The sequence below is a fragment of the Oncorhynchus kisutch genome, linkage group LG17, assembly GCF_002021735.2.
Source record: "Oncorhynchus kisutch isolate 150728-3 linkage group LG17, Okis_V2, whole genome shotgun sequence".
Lineage (NCBI taxonomy): Eukaryota > Metazoa > Chordata > Actinopteri > Salmoniformes > Salmonidae > Oncorhynchus > Oncorhynchus kisutch.
Window position 1 is genome coordinate 25,089,770 of NC_034190.2, and position 8,276 is coordinate 25,098,045.

Below are 8,276 nucleotides of genomic sequence, written 5' to 3' on the forward strand. Positions count from 1 at the left end.
GCACAGCGCTCGATGGTGCGATGCGGGGGAGAGCAGAGTGGGAGGGATTAACCCTGGTTTTAAAATCTATGAATTAACCCCGCACACTGCCTTGAGAGGAAAATAGAGCGCGCGTGGAACCAATGGGTAGCCTATTGCTTTTGCCTTTGTTCTGTAGCCTATGTGGTTACTTTAACTCAGTGTCTATGGATAGAAGTAGGCTACGTTGCATTCTCGTGCTATCCTTCTATTTCAAAATATCCTCCTATTTCAAAGCCTTTCTCTCACGGATCAGTTGGCTGTTCACACTATAGGCTATGTGGGCTATATGTTACAATATGGGCACATTGTCTTACATCTACTATTTATTGAACAAAAGAGATTCAACCTGTACGATTTTGGCTATATGATACAGCCTATGGCGAGAGGCTATAGAACACAGTTTGTCAGTATATGACAGTGGAGAGGGAAAGAGATGACATTTGAATAAAGATAAAATAACAGAGGGCTTAGGGCCCTTGTGTGGCCCCAGTTGAGCGCCTTTTCAAATGTATTTTGTTCCTTGCCAATAAAGACAACAGCAAAAAAATCTGAATCCTAAATCTTTGAAATAGCCTACTTCTGCTTGATCATTATTGCTTTTCACACAGGAGATTTCCAATTCCACGAAGCATCGGTGGGCTGAGTAGGTTTATGTCGAAAACATTACAACATTTAAATATGTAGAAGCTTTGAAGTTGACGGTTGAGATGAAAGATGATGCCACCCACTACATCCTTTTGGACGAGCTAGAAGCCCTGGCAAGATGAGCTCCTGGGAGGCAGATAAATACCCACTCACACGGTGGATTAGAGCCGCAGCACTGGCAGCTAGCACTGGGAACCGGAGTGGACACCCACGGCTAGGATCTTCTCCTCGAATCAAGCCCACTGGCACAGCTCGCTTCTCTCCATAATAATCAGTTAGGCTTTTCTATTATGAAGGCCCCCTGACTGTGCTTGTGTTGATTTTTTTTTATAGCCCAAGGCTTCTTATTTTTCATTGTTTTCTTCTTTTTTAAAGGCTCAAATCTCATTAGCATATATAGTCAACAAAATGGTTTTTCATTATGTTATTCTATTGATGTTGTCTTCATTATGATTTGTATATGAGTGTGTCTTTAGGTTTCATGCACAAAAACATAGAAACTCTATCTTCCCTTCTATCCCTTCTTTGGACACTGTGTTAACAACCCTCCAGGCAAGCTTCAATGCCATACAACTCTCCTTCCGTGGCCTCCAATTGCTTTTAAATACAAGTAAAACTAAATGCATGCTCTTCAACCGATCGCTACCTGCACCTACCCGCCTGTCCAACATCACTACTCTGGACGGCTCTGACTTAGAATACGTGGACAACTACAAATACTTAGGTGTCTGGTTAGACTGTAAACTCTCCTTCCAGACCCATATCAAACATCTCCAATCCAAAGTTAAATCTAGAATTGGCTTCCTATTTCGCAACAAAGCATCCTTCACTCATGCTGCCAAACATACCCTTGTAAAACTGACCATCCTACCAATCCTCGACTTTGGCGATGTCATTTACAAAATAGCCTCCAATACCCTACTCAACAAATTGGATGCAGTCTATCACAGTGCAATCCGTTTTATCACCAAAGCCCCATATACTACCCACCATTGCGACCTGTACGCTCTCGTTGGCTGGCCCTCGCTTCATACTCGTCGCCAAACCCACTGGCTCCATGTCATCTACAAGACCCTGCTAGGTAAAGTCCCCCCTTATCTCAGCTCGCTGGTCACCATAGCATCTCCCACCTGTAGCACACGCTCCAGCAGGTATATCTCTCTAGTCACCCCCAAAACCAATTCTTTCTTTGGCCGCCTCTCCTTCCAGTTCTCTGCTGCCAATGACTGGAACGAACTACAAAAATCTCTGAAACTGGAAACACTTATCTCCCTCACTAGCTTTAAGCACCAACTGTCAGAGCAGCTCACAGATTACTGCACCTGTACATAGACCACCTATAATTTAGCCCAAACAACTACCTCTTTCCCAACTGTATTTAATTTTAATTAATTGATTTATTTTGCTCCTTTGCACCCCATTATTTTTATTTCTACTTTGCACATTCTTCCATTGCAAAACTACCATTCCAGTATTTTACTTGCTATATTGTATTTACTTTGCCATCATGGCCTTTTTTGCCTTTACCTCCCTTCTCACCTCATTTGCTCACATTGTATATATACTTGTTTATACTGCATTATTGACTGTATGTTTGTTTTTACTCCATGTGTAACTCTGTGTCGTTTTATCTGTCGAACTGCTTTGCTTTATCTTGGCCAGGTCGCAATTGTAAATGAGAACTTGTTCTCAACTTGCCTACCTGGTTAAATAAAGGTAAAATAAATAAATAAATAAATCTGTTTAATTCAAACAAGCCTCGATCCAGTTTAGGCCTCTGCAAATTTGTAATGGAACCAGAGTGACATCTAGTGGGATGAGAGATACATTGTTTTACAGTAATCTTGTTGATGTGAGAAATATGACTGGTGAGGATTCGAGCCACACCGTATTAATAAAAGTGACAGGTTCAGTTGCATTCAGTGATGATAGAGAGGACTGATTTAATGTAATCTCTCACTGTATCCATGCATATACATTTGTCACCACCAGGTGGAGTCTATGGATCATTAAAACGAGTTTGAATTGTGAGACGAATTGAAAGGTAGACTATAGCACCATGCACAACAAGGGATGGGTTCACAAAATGTTTACATGGGCGCTTTTCGTTATCGAATAACGATATCGATCGACACATGATCAGTTAAAATGTAAATAGAGACACCTTGAAGTGAATCATCAATCCCGTGTTCTAGCCCTGCAATTGACTTGAATCTGCATAGTGATTTGAATGTTTGAAGCTTTATGAAAAAATGACACGTTGTGGCTTGACGTATGAACGCTTCTTCTGACTAGTAGTCTTCGTTGAGCGCCAAATGTAACTTTCAGAAATCATCAACAGTTTGTTTTTAGAGGTTTCACTTTAGCAGTAAGAGCTGTCCAAGGTGCTGAAATAGTCTAGTGGTTAGAGCGTTCATGACGGTAAGCGAAACTTCGCTGGTTCGAATACCCGAGCCGACAAAAGTGAAAAGTATTTCGATATGCCCTGGAGCAAAGCACTTAACTCTAATTTACTCCAGGGGCTCTGTACTGACCCTATAAAATAACACATTTCACTCCACCTATCCAGACCAGTCAAACGTTTGGACACACCTACTTATTAAATTATAATTTTTATTTTATTTTTTATTTTAAACTATTTTCTACATTGTAGAACAACCCCTCCAAACGGTGCAAAGCTGTCATCAAGGCAAAGGGTGGCTACTTTGAAGAATCTTAAATATAAAATATATTTTGTTTTGTTTAACACTTTTTTGGTTACTACATGATTCCATGTGTGTATTTTCACTATTATTCTACAATGTATAAAATAGTAAAAAATTAAGAAAAACCCTGGAATGAGTAGGTGTGTCCAAACTTTTGACTGGTACTGTATATACATATAAATGCTACTTTAACATTTATTGTCAAATGCCAGCCAGAAATGTTCTCTGCTCTGACACACACACACACACACACACACACACACACACACACACACACACACACACACACACACACACACACACACACACACACACACACACACACACACACACACACACACACACACACACACACACACTGTAGAATATCTAAAATTCTTATGTGAAAATGAACTTGTTAGTACCTCTGTTGCTCAACCCCTATTGGCAGATAATCAGCAAAACCACCAGACAGTGTCACAGTAGTTTGATGTATTGGCTCTCTCAGCAGATGGCCTGGAGATGGACTGTCTTACCTGACCTCAACAAGTAACAACACATTAACCAATCAAACACTCTAAGCTACATGTTAGTCCATGTTAAAAACAGTTAACATGCAAACAGAATGTATAGGATATGTAGCTTATTACAGTTTTTTTTCAATCACTTTGCTACAATTTTCACAAGTATGTGGTACATTTTCACAACTCTGAACACAAAAATCGAAACAAATCATCAAATTGACTCATGTTTCAAAACTCTAAGCACTTTTTCAATTGACTGAGTACTGCAAAACAATTCAAAGTCTCTTGTTCACTGCATCAAATCGCTCTTTCAGTTTACATACATATTCATAAATGTTCTTGTAATTGGCTAACAATACATACATTTAACTATCACTTAACAGTTCAGAACTGCTGAACACTGTAAAATGTAATATTTTCACATCATAAATGTATCAATTGACATCAATTTAGGTTGGAAGGTTAAACCAAATCCTATACGGATGTGGCTGTAAATACTACATCACTATCATCCTACATCAGCCAGTGTGCTTCAATACATTAGGGCAATGTGTAAAAAGTTACCATTTTAAATTATGGCGCAATAGTTTACAATGCACTGCTGAAATGCCTGGTTTGTAAATGACAGTATATTTCACTTATTATCTGACTTTCGCTGTTGACTTTGTCAAGCAGAGCGAGAGAGGTATTACTGTAGCAGTTACAATAACAAGTCACATAGACAAGTTGATATTATGCAATGTTGCATAGGGCAGAAATGGCATACATATACCAGGCTACACCAATACCTTTTAACTGTAGGCTTCTGCTTTACTGCACCTGCCACAATACCCTATATCTGATGATTTCTTCTACATGTGTGCTGTTTATAGTAAGGATACTGAACCTGTGAATCTCATTTTTCTCAACACGCTTCAAACTTTACATTGGATGCAAACAAATGCTGAAAAAAAAATGGCCGTAAACTTAAAAAATGGTACATACTGGTACATAGCTAAATACTTCATGAAAAATTGTATTTACCTTATTTTATTACTTCTATTCAGCACATCCAACAGATGTATTTAGAAAATTGTATCTGGCATTTTTTGCTATTAGATTACATGCGAGTTAAAATGACTAAATGGTGACTATTGGTGACTAAACAAAATGTTGTCATGGTATTTGACAAGAAAAATGGATATTGCATGAATAACTCAGGGGTGAAAGAAGTGTTTGACTCCAATGAATGCTCAGTCAAAGGTTCTGAACATAAGACAAGTGTTATCAGTTATGAAAATATACCACTTGCATCTGAAAAAATGTACCACAGTGATTGAATAAAAGCGTAGATATAAAAGCAACAGGCTTTTCTAACAATTATTTTTTTTGTGGGAGGGAGGAAGAGAGAAAAAGAGAGAGGGAGGGCTACCTGTCAGAACATCACAGTATGATGCATGGATCAGGTACAGATGGATCAGGTTATTGATCAGTGCTGTGTCCCCTGGGGGAGGAAGGTGAGATGTGAGCTGACAGCTGAAACCATATGGAGCCATTGGGCTTTCTCCTTCAACCAACCACAAGGCCCTAACATGTTTCCCAGGTCAACTACTCCCCAATGCAGTTCTTGATATGAAAACATGGATCAGTACACCTCATGCTCCTCACAACACATGCACACATGTGTGCGCATACACGCACACATACACACACACACACACACACACACACACACACACACACACACACACACACACACACACACACACACACACACACACACACACACACACACACACACACACACACACACACACACACACACACACACACACACACACAGACACATTAAATTAATGAACCCAAGAGAGAAACACTATACACTCTTGCAGCCTGGTTGTAGATAATCTTACAGATATCTTGCCTGCTGTTACAGGAATGACAGTCAACAACCATGAGAGGGGTAAGATAGATGGAACCCTCTGCCCTTTCAGTCACTATTACATAACATCTGGTAGTGTGGGTGCATGCATTTGTGTGTTTGCTAGCATGCGTGTGTGGAAGTTGGGTGGGGGTTGCAGTGTGTGTGACCAGTGAGCACATGTCGAGGCATTGTAATTACTAAGCCCCTGTGTGTGACAGGGGTCACCTTAAGGCCGGCCTTCTTTGTGCTCTGACCAACAGATCCAGGGCCCTTCGTCTCCATGGTGACCCAGAGAAGACTGCAGTGTAGCAGCAAGCCTGAGAGATTATTAGAGAAGAATTTGAATGAAACCAGTCATATAGTTTTAATTAGCTAACACCTCTCTCACCATCTCGTTCTCTCCTCTCTTTCTCTCTGTCCCCCCATTCCTCTATCTGCCCCTCTCCCTCTTTTTCTTTCTCCCTCTCACCTCTATATATCTCTATTTCTCTATCTACCATTCTCCCTCTACTTGTGTGTGTCTCTCGCTCTCTCTTTTGCTCCCTGTCGCTCTCTCTCTCTTTCTCTCCAGTGTGTAATGCTCTAGGATGACTGATGGTTTTATAAGATGGAGGATCCTATGTCCAACCCAAAATGACTCCCTCCTCCACTTCCCGTTCATCCTGGGGACGCCTTATCTCACAGGTGTCGTTGGCACACATGTAAAGAAGAAGGGTAAGGCACGAGGGTACAGGTGACAAGGGTCCCATATGGCCCAGCGCACCAGCTGCCCAACGGACATGCACGACCTCAAAGTGTCCCTTTCACAGCGTACGATTGGTTTCCGTTTCCTGTATCTGACAAGATATCCATGTTTTACTATTGATGTGCGTGACTCAGTGTCTTTGTCAGGCGCTTTACGGCAACAGGTGGATGGGCTTTCCACTTATGATGCAGCTGATTCCCACAACCCAAGTTATCTTAGTCATTTTAATTATCCGACATTGTAATTGACTTGAAGTATTGTAGCCTATTGAGTTCATGCGGTGTACTCAGTGCTTAGAGAAAAGCCGGATGACACCTGCATTGTCAATGTCATGACAGCTGCCTTTGAAAAGCGTTGACGGCTGAGTTAGAGCACAGATCCGGTAAAGGTGACTCATTGTCGCTAATTATTCAAATGCTTCAGCAGGGATCCTGAACCTTTGGGTTTCAGAGACCATAAATACCTGTGTCAAGTCGGTGAAGGGACTGACAGGTTTTACATATAGCCTTGCTTTTGAAGAGCTCACCAAGAATTACTTTCTAAAATGTGTCCAAAAGATCCCAATTGTGGTGAGTTGACCATTTTATTCCTTTGTTAACCTGAAATATATGCCAAATATATGGGCACTATGAAGTAGGACTATTTTGTGTGTGTGTAACTTGGTGTGTTTTACACATGATTACTTGTTCTGTTACCCGGCCTTTTATCCTATTGTTACCTCACGTTTAGTCTGCAGTGTCTACCAGGGGGAATTGTCTCATTGATTGGGATAGCATTGGTAGCCTGTAAACGTCTTATTTTTCTATCACAATTGAGATGGTGAGAAATAGTCAGATTTGTAGAAGTGACACTTCACTCAACTTTTTGGATTCCTTTCAAGGTTATTCTATCTGGTTTTATTTTCCATTTAAACTTACCAATATTGAGAGGGCACTACAAAGTTATAACAAAGCACCAGTAATAATGTGCCATAGCCTTGTAGCCTATGAGGACAGGCCCTCCCCCTCTCACACAAGGCAACACAACCCCTCTGTTGACGTGCATATTCATTATCTGTATCCGTCAGCGTTTCTGAGGGAATTCGATGGAAACCTATTTCACCGTCTTTCACAGACCGTGCACCCCCAACACAAATAACAAGCAAGTTATGGTGAATTATAAGAGCAACATTCACGGGAGGGTTGTGTGGAACTAGTATCTCAAGAGATGGGTGTTTATTTATTTCCTTTGTTTACTGCATGTAGTCGATAGTAATCCTAAACACGTATGACAGTAGCAAAATATTGTCAAAATTGTTTCAAACGAAATGACAAAGGGGAATGCATGTAGCCTGCCTATCCTGGATATTTCTACAAGATCAGCTACTTTAAATAAGATCTTCTATTTTTTCCGGCTCACTGCTTACATTTATTTTCCTGATATTAGCCTATTCTTTGGTTTATAGATTATTTTAATGTGACTTTTTTAGTGTGTTCATGTGTGATTGCAACAAACAGAAACAGAACAGCTGGATTTAGATGTCCTTGGTTTTTGATGGTGTGGAATGTGGAAGGGCAAGGTTTAATTTGAATGGTTTCTGTGAAACCATGCACCTGAGTGACTCATTATCCGCATATTCAAATGCTCCAGGCACTGTGGGGGTTGTGGCTCTCTCCTGTCCCGGAAGTGGAGGGGGTCGCTCGGGGTGTGAGTCCCCCAAGGCCCCGCTGCTAACATCTAGGTGGTTCTCCCCGCTGATTGGTCGCTCGGCGAAT